The sequence below is a fragment of the Macaca nemestrina genome, chromosome 7, assembly GCF_043159975.1.
Source record: "Macaca nemestrina isolate mMacNem1 chromosome 7, mMacNem.hap1, whole genome shotgun sequence".
NCBI lineage: Eukaryota > Metazoa > Chordata > Mammalia > Primates > Cercopithecidae > Macaca > Macaca nemestrina.
The window spans coordinates 119434474-119449396 of NC_092131.1; the positions used below are offsets into that span (position 1 = coordinate 119434474).

A 14923-nucleotide genomic window follows, 5' to 3' on the forward strand; every position below is an offset into this window, starting at 1 on the left:
TGCACCATTGTAAAGTCAAAAAACATCGTAAGTCAAACCATTGTAAGGCGAGGGCCATCTGTACTTTCTTCCCATAAACCCACTGTTACCTATATCCCACCACCAAAAGGAAAATAATGGCAGTCAATGAAAAATTAGACTTATTTTTTCATTTTGTGTTTTTGTTTTTTAAAAAATTTCAATTGTTTTGGGGAACAGGTGGTTTTTCGTTACATGGATAAGTTGTTTAGTGGTGATTTCTGAGATTTTGCTGCACCTGTCACCTGAGCAGAGTACACTGTATCCAATGTATAGTTATTTATCTCTCAAACCCTCCCATCCTTCCCAGTAGTGGGATTGCTGGATCAAATGGTAGTTCTACTTTTCATTCTTTAAGGAATCTCCATACTGTTTTCTGTAGTAGTTGTACTGGTTTTCATTCCCACCAGCAATGTAAAAGTGTTCCCTTTTCGCCACATATACACCAATATCTACTTTTTAAATTTTTAAATTATGGCCCTTCTTGCAAGAGCAAGGTGGTATCTCATTGTGGTTTTAATTTGCATTTCCCTGATAATTAGTGAAATGCAAGTGAAGAATATCTTAATTGCTTGCAAGTGTTGGCAGTTATGAATAAAGCTGCTATACATATTGCGTGCAGGTTCATGTGTGGACATAAGTTTTTAACTCCTTTGGGTAAATACCAAGAAGTGCACTTACTGGATTATGTAGTAAAAGTAGTTTTGCAACAAATTGCCAAACTGTTTTCCAAAGTGGTTGTACCATTTTACATTTCTACCAGCAATGAATGAGAGTTCCTGTTTCTCTACATCATCAGCATTTGGTGTTGCCATTGTTCTGGATTTTGGCCATTGTAAAAGATGTGCACTGGTATCTCATTATTATTCTAATTTGCATTTCCCCTATGATATATGATTTGATCATGTTTTCATATGCTTATTTGCCATCTTCATTGGAGAGGTATTTGTTTAGTCTTTTGCTCATTTGTAAAATCAGGTTGTTCATTTTCTTATTGTTGAGTCTTAAGAGTTCTTTACGTATTTTGGAAACAATCCTTTATCAAATGTGTCTTTGCAAATATTTTCTCCAACTCTATGGCTTGTTCTCATTCTGTTTCACAGAACAGAAGTTTGTAATTTTCATGAAGTCCAGCATATCAGTGATTTATTTCATAGATCATGCCTTTGGTGTTGTATCTAACAAGTCATCACCATATTTATGTTAATCTAGGTTTTCTCCTATGTTATATTCTAGAAGTTTTACATTTTTTTCATTTTACATCTAGGTCTATAAGTTATATTGGGTTTACTTTTATGAAGAGTGTAAGGTCTATGTGTTAAGATTCATGTTTTTGTATGTGAATGTCCAGTTGCACCAGCCCCATTTGTTCAAAGTCTATCTATTGTTTATAGTATTGCCTTTGCTCCTTTGTCAAACATCAGTTGATTATATTTATCTAGGTCTACTTCTGAGCTCTCTTTTCTGTTCTATTGATTTATTCATCTATTTTATACCAATACTGTAATGCCTTGATTACTGCAGCTTTATAGTAAGTCTTGAAGTGATGTGGTTTTGGTTGTTCAGTTTTGTTCTCCTTCAATATTTTGTTGGCTATTGTGGGTCTTTTGCATTTTTTATATAAACTTTCTTATTAGTTTTTCAATATCCACACAATAACTTTCTGGGATTTTCATGGGGAGTATATTGGCTCTATAGATCAAGTTGGAAAGAAGTGATATCTTCATAATACTGAATTTTACTATCCATTAACTATGAGCATAAAATATCTCTCTATTATTTAGTTCTTTGACTTTGTCCATCAGAATTTTGTAGTTTTACCATATAGATATGGTACATGTTTTAAGATTTATGCCTAGATATTTCTTTTTTGGAAGTGTTAAAATGAATGGAATTATTTTTAAAATTTTAAATTCCATTTGCTTATTCCTGGGGTATAGCAAAGTGATAAACTTTCGTATATAAACGTTGTATCCTTCAAGCTTGCTATAATCACTTACTAGTTTTAAGAGGTGTTTTGGACAATTCTTTTGGATTTTCCACATAGATGATCATGTCTTCTATGTGGAAAAGATAATTTCCTGCAGAAAAGACAGTTTTCTGCTTTTCTGCCAATTGTCTTTTTGTTTCCCAGTTTATAGGTCTTTTATTCCATTTCCTTGTTTTATTGCATTAGCTAATACTTCCAGTACAATGTTGAAAGCAGAGGTGAGAGGAGACATATTTGCATTTTTCTTGATCTTAGCAGGCAAGCTTTGAGTTTCTTGTCATTAGTTACTCGTGGGTTTCGTAGAAATTCTTTTTCAAGTTCAGGAGATTTCCCTTTATTTCTAGTTTATCAAAAGGTATTTTTTTAAATCATGAATTGGTGTTGGATTTGGTCAAATGCTTTTTCCACATCGAATAATATGATTATGTGATTTTTCATTTTTAGCCTGTTGATATGATGGATTACATTAAATAATTTTTGAAAGTTGAACCAGCCTATATACCTGCAATAAATCTCACTTGGTCATGATGTAAAACTCATCTCATGTGTTGTTGAATTCAAATGATATTTTATGAAGGATTTTTGCAAATACCTTCATGAGAAATATTGGTCTATCGATTTTTGTTTTTCTTGTAATATCTTTGTCTGGTTTTGCCATTCGGATAATGCCTACCTCATAGAATGACTTAGAAAGTATTCCCTCTGTTTCTATCCTCTGAAACAGATTATAGATAATTGGTATCATTCATTCCTTAAATGTTTGGTAGAATTCACCAGTGAATCCATCTAGGCATGGTGCTTTCTGTTTTGAGAAGTTATTGATTTTGATTCTTTTTAAAAATTTTATATTTTCAAATTTAATAGTTGTATATATTTTTACAGTTTTAAAAGCTTGTTTATTATCTTTATGCACTTTTGATGAATAATTCACTCCTGTGGTTTCAGTTAAAACTATTCAATATCTCAAATATCAATCTGTTTCCGGATGTTTAGCATACCGACTTTCAGATGTTTTCAGTATTTAGTCTACAAAGAAAAGCTGCATTTAAAAATGGGAGTTATTAAACCAGAATGTGTGTAACCAGAATTCATCTAAAACTAATTTGGTTACAACAGAATAAAAAGGAAGGGAAGAGAATACAGCAAAGGTAAGTATTCTTTGGCTGATATGTGTATGAATATGTGTCTGTGTGTTTCTTATCATAAACTGTATTTATTTAATGTAATCTTTGAACCCAGAAAGCATTTTAAAATTATTCTTTTCAAAGACATTTTTATAGTCACTCCATCCCTTTCTCCAATTATTTGCTCAAAAATGGAGTGAGTAATTCAATTCTAGCCAACAATATTTTAGGAAAATTCCTCATTCTTGAAAGGGATGAGAGGGTCATCCTTCTGTGTCTGCTTAAAGAAGCCAAGGCACCTTATGCATTTTAATAGCTGTCTTGAGACAATGAGGAAATTCAACCTTTGGTTAAAGACAAGAAATGCTAAGACAGAGGTAAGTGGAGGTTTGTTCATACCAATCCTAAAACCCAGTCGACCTCAGGATTCCTAATAAGAAAACCAATAAAATTCCTTATTTTGTAAGCCAGTTGAGTATCTGATATTTGTTACAGAAAGGATCCAGTTTGAAACTGTAGGTCATTGTGTAATTTAATGAGATAATGCATGTGGAACAGGCAGTACTATCATCATATAATAGGTGATTGAAAAGGGAAAAGAAAAGAATCATGCAATTGGTGGTTTGACTTATGCATGATAAAGCCACTTCACTGAGTTTTTATCATGATATAATGAGTGTGTACATTGATTTATCATGTAGTCTTTCTAAATAGAGGATAGCATATGGCTTAGACCAGTGGATCCAGTGTCCTTCTAATAGATGTTTTCTGAGCTCTCTATGAAGATAAGACACTTCATCTCCTGCTGAAGGAGTGATGTGCTGTGTTTTTCCCAAGAACATTGTAGTATCCTGTAGTCTTTCTAAATAGAGGATAGCATATGGCTTAGACCAGTGGATCCAGTGTCCTACTAATATATGCTTTCTGAGCTCTCTATGAAGATAAGAGACTTCATCTCCTGCTGAAGGAGTGATGTGGTATGTTTTTCCCAAGAACACTATAGTATCCTGTAAACTTTGGAAAAATTACCATATTTAATTCCATTAATATATATAGTCTTCAAATAATTATATGAAATTTAACTTTTTGGAGAGTAAAATCTCTCCAGTGCATTTTCTTTCTCTGGTGGATAAGGAAATCAGAATGTGTCATGGGCACACTTTTCCCTGAGTCTTCACCATCTGTGTGTTGTTGAACATATTTTCAGAGGAGAAATTGGGACAAACTTAAATGGCGGTTCCCCAAAGTGAGTTTTTTCATCACAGGCAGTCTGACAACTCTATACCAGCACTACTAAATCTTCTAATTTTTTTTCTAGAGCCAGCCAAGCTTCTAGCCTGTTAATAGGTACTTTCAACTATACTAACAAGGCTGACATACCAAACAACAGCCTTTCAAATGCAGCAAAATCAATGACTTGGCTTTGCCCTGATTCCTGGAGGTTGACAAAAATGGACCCCGATTAATTATGTTTTCTACCACATGCATTTCTTGGAAATATTTCAGGCAGGGGTGTGTCAGATTTATAAGGGCTATTAAGAAGAGTGAATACACATTTTCATCTGTATACATAATTTGTGCTAGTGGAATACATTTTCCATGTGTGTGTATAAAAACGAGCAGGTTGAATTGTGTTTGTGGAATGGATACTATCCGGGCATCACATATGTGGCATTTTGCTCTTCTGCAATTTCAAGTTTGTAATCTAAGACACAGAATTACTTAACAATGACTATAAATGCATGCTATGCTGCAAAGATAATTGCTTTTACATTTCATCTGTTATTTGCTAGCATAACCTTTTTTTATATGTGAATTTCTTACCAAATGACTTCCAAATGAATATTTTGGAATACAATTAACTACACAATTAACTATAGGCTCCCAATTTGGTGCAGTCAGGAGATATTAGAATGTCTTCTACACCAGTGCTTCTCAAAGTCTGTAGAAGAAAGCAGAATTTCCCCCCTCATTAATCACTGACCAATTATTTTGAAAAAATATAACAAAAGTAAATTATTAGAAAAATGAAATTTAAAAGTATGAAATAAACCTTTTAAAAATTTTAGTTGAAATAGACATAAAATTATTCATTGTGTCAGATTCTATAAAAGTTCTAACACTCGCAATTTCTAAATTTATCACAGGGCACATCAGTGACATGTAGTTCACAGAGACATTCTGGTTCACAGACCCCACTTTGAGTGGCACTGCCCTAGATAACGGTTGGTAAAAGAACTTGTGTACCTTTCAAGTTTCCATTTTGTTAGGAGATACTTAGAAAGTTAATAAAAATGTATTCTTTGTCCAAACTGCACAGGTTTGTGGGATCTGATAATGGGTCCTAGACTCTATTTTGGTGATGGATTTCTGCAAAATCCATCTACAATTCCACTCTGGTTCTTCTGCAAGTCACCCCTTGCTTAAATCTCTTCTGTGGCTTCCCATTGCCCTCAGGATGATATCGAAACAATTAGCCATGACACAATGATCTTTCCCCCCTTCCTATCTCTTCAACTTCTTATCTGCCACTCTCCAAACAATCCCAGAAAACAAGATCATATTAGAAAACCTCAGAAGCCAATTTGAAGTGCCTCTTACCAAAGATGGGAAAATTTGAGCAACATATAAATAATAACTGCAATAGACTGAAAGACACCAAATAGATTTAAATCCATCTGTTCATAATAACACTTTAGAAAGGTATTGGGCCAGGCTAACTCAGTCAGTAGATCATGAGACTCTTAAAAAGGTCTTGTTCATCTTTGGAGGCTGCTAGGGAACTAACTCATTATTATGAAAATGGGTGAGTCAGGGAAAGATACAAGCATTCATCCTTTGTTATACAAACTTTGCCTCAGAACAAATACTTGATAAGAGAAAATTTCCTTTATAGAATTATTTTAACTAATAAAGAAAGAATTTCAGCAGTTCACAACCCCTAATGGAATAATGGCTATGTTTTAGTAACCACTTAGAAAATAAACATGAGATGCAATTTTTCAAAATCATTAAAGTGTTGAAAGAAAAAATAACCTAACCCATTAGCAAGAGGGCAGAGACAAAAGAGTAATTAAGCATCTAAACCAGTAAGTATTAAAAAGGACAAAACACATCAATTCTGAAAATACACATGTAAGTATGAAAACTATCAGATGACAAAACTCTCTGTGTGGGCAAGAAAACAAATTTGACCTATATATTTTTTAAAAGGTATGTTAAAGCAAAACCATAGAAATAAAAGGAAAACAGCAGGCAAAGATATAGCAGGCAAGCACAAAAACATTTGACAGGTGGCAGTGTCAAAGATACAAACACAACAAAGAGAAGACAGTTATACACCTCTACGGACAAAATAAAATGGTGTTGAACTATATAACATAAAATACTAGGAATATAAATAGAAATTGATAAAGCCACAATAGTAGTGGGAGACATCATGCCTTTTTCAATTTGTGATGCATAAAAGGCAAAAAAGAAAAAAAAGAGAGATGTACCTACTATGGTTTATCTCATTAACATACACATAATAAAATAGTTTTTTAAGGTATATAATAAGTCTCAACTGTTTTGTAATTTTTTCCTTTTAATTGTGGTAAAATACACATAACAAAAAATTGACCATCTTAACCATTTTAAGTGTATAGTTCGTACAGTTAAATACATTTACATTGTTGTGTAACCAATCTCCAGAACTCTTTCCATCTTGCAAAACTGAAACTTCACATCCATTAAATAATTCCCTATTCCTCCCTCTCCCAAGCATCTGGCAACCGCCATTCCACTTTCTGTCTCTATGAATTTGACTACTCTAGGTACCTCGTGTAAGTGAAATCATACAGCATTTGTCTTCTGTGCCTGGCTTATTGCACTTAGCATAGTGTACTCAAGGTGTTTATGGTGTAGCCTGGGTCAGAATTTCCTTCCTTTTCATGACTCATATTCCATCATCTGTCTATATAATATTTTCTTTCTCAGTTCAGTCATCTCTGAACACTTGGATTGCTTCTACCTTTTGGATCCTGTGAACAATGCTGCTATGAATATGTGTATGCTTTGGAAATTTTTTAATTAAAAATCAGTATTAGAGGAACCATTTTGGGATGGGCATTGAACGGGACACTGCATGAGAAATCATGTCACCCTTTTAGTATCACCCAGGAAACACATCTTCAATTCATAAATGCAAAATTACAAATTGGTATGACTTTGCCGAGGTCCCAAGGAGATGAACAGCAAGCCAAGCTTGGGTTTGAACTCAGGTTTGTCTGCCTTCAAATTTTGAACTCAAATAATCAGATAGTTAAGAAGAAGGTAGAAGAGATGTTTGTTTTTAACTGCAACATAAAAGGAACTCAGCATTCACGTAATTAATTTCCATTTGCCAGTTGTAACCTTGCTTATGCGTACACTTTCATCTCTTTGTTTTGAGAAAAACAACCTCCCTCATCTTGTGAAGTCTGATTCTTCTTTGTAGCACTTCTCTGGCCTCGTTGCTCCCTGCTCTGCCTCGGATAAATAAGTGCAATTCACATCCCAGGTTACTTTTTGCCAATCACCCTCACTGAGAATTACTGATACAGAAGAAAGGGTCCAGGTCCCCATCCAAAAAATGGAAATAAAATAAAATTGCTCTAAGAATTGAAAGAAGTGATACATATAAATCACTTAGTGTAATGCCTGAAACATCATGTGCTCAATGCTGCTCTAAGTCATCACTCTTAATGGCCCCCTTAGTTTCCACTGTATCATAATTGATGTAATCACTCTATTGATGGATAACAGCTCATTGCTATTTTTACTATTATAAAAACAATACACTATATACCTCTGTATGGCACAATAGCATGCACAATATAATCTTATTTTTTAAATATCAGACATGCATAATACATATACACACAGGTATCTGGAAGAAGATAAAATGGTGAGGCTTGTGTTTCCAACTTTAGACTTTTTTGTTTTGTTCTTAGTCTTGTTTTGAGCAACAAAAAATGTATTAATTTTAAAAACAGAAAAAAAATTTATTTTAGAAAAAAGAGAATGCTGTAATCCCACACAAGAGAAAATCTACAACTTTCAGAAATGCAGGTCTAAATTGAAAATCAGTTCTTCGCTGAGTGAATATGCTTGTAATTAGCTGCTTATTTGAGACGAAAATGGGATACATGCCCATGTTAAACATGATATTTATCTAAAAGAACTAATTTAAGAATGATTATCACACACCAAAGTGTGTAGTATTTTACCAAATCTAAGATGTCTTCAATTATAAGTTGCATCATTGTTTTATAGGCCATTAAGAAATAAGAAAAATTTCTAAATAAACCATGACATGTCATTGATTCTGAAATGCATCCTGATTTCCAAGAATTCAGAATGTGAAAATATTTGCAACTTAGACTTGATAAAAGAGTGTCATTCGTTTCCTGTCATTAATTTACTTCCTCATTTATTCAGTATATAACTCTCTTATCCAGAAATATTCTTCCAGTCCCCTAACATTCAAAGCACTGTTTGGAATTGAATTTAAAGATAATACATAAAATATTAACTCTCTGCTCTCAAAAAGGCTGAGGCATGAATCTATGTAGTAAACTATAATACAATATTTTCATGCTAGATCTGAAGTAAATAGATGTTAGCGGGGCAGACAGGTCAGCACAATTACTATTTTCCTGAGGACACTGGGGAGCCTTAGTGAAGACCGTGTGTCTCATGTTCCCTTGAAAAGGGAGCATCTTTGTCCAGACACACAGAGGCGGATATGCAAAGGTCCAATACATCTTCTGCCAGGCCCTCTGAATCCAGCCCCGTCATTCCTTTGTTTTCTAAATGTGTGCCTCACATACATGAGGTAGGAAAGATTACATCTCAGCCTTGGCTTGAAAAATGAGAGAAACAGGTTTTTAAAAGAGCTTTTGAAGCCTTCAGGATAATAAGAAATTGCCTCAGATGCTGCAGTGAGCATCTGAAATCAGTGCAAAAGGTTAAAAAAGGAAAAGTGTATAGTTAAATTTGCCCTGGAAAAAAAATAGTAAGTCAGCTTAAATTACCACAACTTAAGTACCTAAAGTTCAAAAACGTGATTTTTTTTTTTTTTTTTTTTTTTTTTGAGATGGAGTCTAGCTCTGTCACCCAGGCTGGAGTGCAATGGTGCGATCTCGGCTTACTGCAACCTCCGTCTCCCGGGTTCAAGCGATTCTCCTGCCTCAGCCTCCCGAGTAGCTAGGATTACAGGCACCTGTCACCACACCCAGCTAATTTTTGTATTTGTGGTAGAGACGGAGTTTCACTGTGTTGGCCAGGCTGGACTCAAACTCCTAACCTCATGATTCACCTGCCTCAGCCTACCAAAGTGTTGGGATTACAAGCATGAGCCACTGCGCCCAGCCAAAAACGTGATTTTTAAATTTCATTGTTTTGTATGTTTCACATGATAGCTTTCTTTGCTTTTGGGGGATTAAGGAAAAGTTCTTAGGAAGGCAAGTAAGAAAATAAAAGAATTCATTCTCTCTCGCTCTCTCTTTCCAGACTCATAGTTGAATTTGCCTAAGTTAAATACCCAAATAATGTGATTCCACTTCAATCACTTACAGAATTCATGGCACGTAATCACTGAACAGGAGCAATAAAAATAAATACCGTGAACCAAAGGCAAATCAAAGGAAACCATAAAACTATAGTCATGAACCAAAGGAAGGAGCAAGGATGGATTCAAGACAGAAATCAAAGAACATCATAAAAATTCAAGCTAAATGTTTATATTTTAGATGATTATTTACATAGAAGAAGTGAGCACTGTTTTTAAAATATCCAGATAACATAATGCTAGATACAGTTAAAAATGAATGTTCCTCCATCCCCTTCTGTTTCTTTTCCACAGATACAAGCACTGTTAACAATTTGGTCTATATTCTTTTGGAATTTCTGCTCATACATACGAGTATATTATACATATCAATATTTAAATGTGTTAATATGCTTATCCCTGTTGTGTTTCCTTTTACGTGACTTCCTCCTTTTCTCCTGTGGTGGTTTGGAATTGTGGCACAAAGAAGAAGGAGGAATAAATATGCAGTTTACAGAATAGGATTCAGAATAGGATTTTTGAGTCTTTAACAATATAAAGGTTTTGAAAAGCCTGGGTTTGTCATGAGATATAATTTTCTAAAATTTAAAATTTGTAAATTTTATTAACCTAATTGGTCTGATTTTATACTTTTAAAGATACCCACTAGAATGTAGAAGAGGCAGGAAGAAGAAACAGAGTCCTCTTCCTTTTTACTTTCGAGTAGAAAGCAGTAGGGTAAAAAGATCGGATTCTTGCCCATGTCTTCCCTGAGTCATTTTTCTGGGAAAGGAAAATGAGGGATGGGTCAAACTACATTCTTCCCATACAATGAGAGTATCTAAGACAAATGAGACTACGGTCTCATTTCCATATGCTGTACTCCTTTTAGTCTATAACTTGGCCTGGAGTCACATTCAGAATTCCACGGGGGCATTAACCAGCACTGGAGCGTTGAGCAAAGCCTGCACCTGGTGTCCAGTGCAGCACATAGCTTCCATGTGCACTCGTATGAGGCTTCTGCAACAAGGACAAAGAAACTGCAGCATTAGGGAATTTTGTGAAAAAGATGCAAATGACCAGCGTCAGTGTACACAGCTCAAAATTAAGGTCCAATATTATGTACTGCCTTCACACCTGGGGAAAACTGGGAGAGCCTCAAGTGGCCTCACCACAAGTTCTCCTCCCCATTTTGCTCCCATAGATAAGGTCACCTAGCCAAACAGCCCTCCTTTTTAGGAGGACCAGGCGCAGTTCCTGCTTATACCTGAGAGGCAGGTTTTGGTTCCCTGACAGCCTGCGGAATTTTCAACAAAGCAATCACATCCTCCCCCGGGAACCAGAGAGCACTAGGCTCTCCTGATACTACAAAGCCTACCTCCTGCAGCCCCTGCCTCCTGCAGCCTCTGCTTGTTCACCCTCTTCCTAAGCCAATCACCTATGTGGTCCTGAGTTGCCTGTGGCGCCTTCCCCCGGCCCCCTGTGCTGCGAGTATGGGTGATTAATAAATCACTGTCAACCTCATCTGTCTGGTGTTGGTGTTCAGTCATCCCCATAACCTGGGGCAATGGTGTAAATATAAGGTGTGAAAAACCACCATGCCCCCTGTCTTTAGCAGTGAAGGCTGGTACATGCTTGACCTCAGCAATATTTTTGTTCTTTTAAAAAGATAAATCTATCAATTTAATGCAACTCCAGTCATACTCCCAGGTATTTTTGAGTGGGAAGGAGCAGGGAGCAGGATGAGGGAGAATATAGGGAGGTTGGAAGCAAAGTTAAAAAAAAAAAAAAAAAAAAGAAATTACTAATTTTCACTTCTTTTAAAAGGATTTTTTTAAAGTATAGAAATTTTGAAGCCGGGCGCGGTGGCTCAAGCCTGTAATCCCAGCACTTTGGGAGGCCGAGACGGGCGGATCACAAGGTCAGCAGATCGAGACCATCCTGGTTAACACGGTGAAACCCCGTCTCTACTAAAAAATACAAAAAAAAAAAACCTAGCCGGGCGAGGTGGCAGGCGCCTGTAGTCCCAGCTACTCGGGAGGCTGAGCCAGGAGAATGGCGTAAACCCAGGAGGCGGAGCTTGCAGTGAGCTGAGATCTGGCCACTGCACTCCAGCCTGGGCGACAGAGCTAGACTCCGTCTCAAAAAAAAAAAAAAAAAAAAAAGAAATTTTGGAATAAATCAATCGGGAAAGCTATTACAAGCAAGTATAAACCAAAAATTAAATACAGCAAAATAAAAGATAAGGCCAACAATACACTATCAGGCAAAAAACAATTCAAAAAAGGGAACTGAATGGGACAAAGCAGATGATTTTAATTCTCTAAGAAATAGACTTGAAAATAAAAATGTGGTATTTATGAACCTTTAAATTAAATACAATCATTTTCAAGCCCTCCCTCCTTGAGATTATTCTAGAATTAACCTGATTAGAGTTGTGGTGTATCCCAAATTCCAATTATATGGTCACAGGCAATCCCTCAGACTTGATGCCTCAGATACCTAATTATAATTGGTATGTGTAGCTTTCACTAGTTTATATCCAAGTGTTGGAGAAGACGCTTAATTTCTCCTTACTGACAACAGGTGTGGGGAAAAATGTATATGGGTTTTTTAATTTTTAGAATGAGATTATCCTAGGTGGAATCCATCCATCCATCCTTGAATAGTTTGAACCCAAGCTTCATGGCTTCCATATTTTTTTTCTGAATAGAAAGAAAGAAAATAATGAGGAAGAATTGTCTAGTCTGAAATTCACTTTACCAGTTATAAGGTTACACTGTTAGGTCAGGACACTGCAGAGATGAATCAGAGGGAGTCAAAGGGAGAAGGGAATAAAGAAATATCTTAGATTCATTGGGGGACAGGGGAGGTACAGGTGGCTGCATCGTCCATGTGTAGGACATATATTGTCTTCAGTAATCGCCACAAACATACTCCTCTTTTGCATTAGTGAAACATGTTCACACGTTTGTTATTGCTGATGTATTTAACAACAGTGAGAGAAATTGCTATAGGAAATATAACCCCGAAAAGGAATTAAAGGAAAAAAAAAAAAAGCTTTATCTAGGTTAGATGGTGATTTAGTTTTCAGCAGAGAAAATCCAGAACAGTGGAAGGATCATGCTGGTCTTTTCATCTATGTTCTCCCTTGCGTTGATTCAAGCATCTCTAAGAGTTATTTCAAGAACCATTTTCACACATTCACTGATTTTTGTTTCTTTTTTTAAGCCTTCTGGAAGCAAAACCCAAGCTGTCTATTGCAGCCATGGAGATAAACAGAGATCTGAAAGCTATCATTTTGAAGTTTTCTTCTCTTTTAACTATTCTTAACAGGGTAAAGCTACCCTAACTACATGATAGAATCACCTGGGGAGCTGTTCAAAAATCCCAGATTCTCAGGACACATCCAGGGCCAATTAAATCAGAATGTTGTGAGGTATGCACCAGGCATGGTAGAAGTTGGTGACTTCTGGCAGCAATATTGTCTTGGGACCCAGATTTACGGATTTTTAGGTCATCATTTTAAGCCCTTATGTTAGAATAGCTTTCATATCTTTTACAAATATTACCCACTTAATCTTCACTACAAGCCATGTGATGGGTTTTATTCTCCATGTTTTACAAATTAGGACATTAGGGTTCAAAGGGGCTTGCAAGTGGCAGACACCAGTGTATAATCCATTGACATGAATCCTAAGAAAAGCTAGATGTCCCAAAACTAGATTGTTCACCAGCTTCCCCAGGGACTTAAGCTCTCATTACAGAATTCCTACAGAAGAGAAGGGCTGGGTACATATTATCAAAGATTGAAGAATAGGGGCAAAGGTACCTCTAACACCCATATTATTTCTCTTTTTATGGCAGTCAGGTGGCTTGCAGTGAGTATTGAATGATCAGCATGATGAAACTGCTTCATCAGCTCATACGATCTAGAATTTAGGAGAAAACTGGGAAGTTCCCAAGTAATCCCATGCTCAGATACAGTCTCAGTAACATGTACCATTACCTTTATGATGAAGCAATATGAACATGGTATTGTTTGTGCCAGTTTTTTAAGGAGCCATACAACATTGTCAGTGTTATTAAGGTTATGAATTGGGAATTACCTGGATAGGATATCCACTACCTCATTCACTGTCTGCATGGATTCAATTAATATGATTGGTCAGACAGGATGAATTTTTGTGCATAACTAGGTGCTTAGTTGCAGGATAGGGGAAGGTTCCCACATAAAGGAGGATCATTCATTGGCCAAGAATATTGAGATTGCTACCAACCAATAACATCAATGACTCTTAAAACCATATTAAGACACAAATGGAATGGTGAACTGAGAACCTCTGAAAATCCTCTCCATAAAATCGCTGAGAACATTGGCAAAAATAGCCAAAACTAACTTTTACAAAACCCTATAAATTAATCTAAAGCTTGAAACAAGGGGGTTGTTTATTCAAAAAAAAAAATGGTAAGAAGAATGGGTGTTGTGACATTTTAACTTGCCTTATTTCCATTACCTTCTTCTCAACTCCATGGTACCCTGAAAAATCAACTGCCACAATACAACGCCATTAAAGGTGCCAGACAGGGTTGGAGCTCTTTCAAAGCCTCACTCTCAGAGAACTGTCACTGTTCGACTTGTTTGACTTGTCACTGTTTGACTTGTCCGTTAGTTCCCTAGAAGACCGTACACACAAGGCTTGTCTTTAATTGACTAGACTCGGAGATTACCCAGTGTGAACAGGCTTTTGCCCAGGGGTATTTGTCAAAAAGAAAAAATAATTAACGGCGATTTTTCGCCATTACTATGGCAATAACAATTGGTCCATACAAGTTGACCAAAAACTTTGAAAGAAAAACCTGGGGAGTTAGATGTTTTTCAGAGGCTGTGAAAAATTCGAAATATTCATAGGAATCTAGAAGGTCACACACATGTGTAGGGAAAAATCTAAGAAGGCCTTAAGCTGTCTCACCTGGCTGACCATGAGGCTCTGCATAAGTAGGGAGAGAATGCTAAGACAGAGTGATAAAGGAAATGGATGTATATCAAAGGCATGACCTGACATGCACACAGAGTCAGAGTCCTTGTCAAAGACAGGGAGACATTCTGGTTCCAGGATTTTAGTGAAATCTCTGTCCAATCAATACCTGATCACTAAATTAACCAACCAGAAACTTCAAGGGTCATACATGGCAAAGAATACGTATGGTACAGAGTTA

At 36.1% G+C, this 14923-nt stretch overlaps 1 long non-coding RNA gene across 1 annotated transcript in view; it reads right to left on the reverse strand.

The window, feature by feature from the left end:
• Positions 1–4902: 4902 nt before the first annotated feature.
• The window catches only part of LOC139364403 (uncharacterized), a 115299-nt gene continuing 105278 nt past the window's right edge, over positions 4903–14923 (reverse strand). The window contains exon 7 of the long non-coding RNA XR_011626259.1: positions 4903–5074. This is a non-coding gene — a long non-coding RNA (uncharacterized lncRNA). The remainder of the gene's footprint in view (positions 5075–14923) is intronic.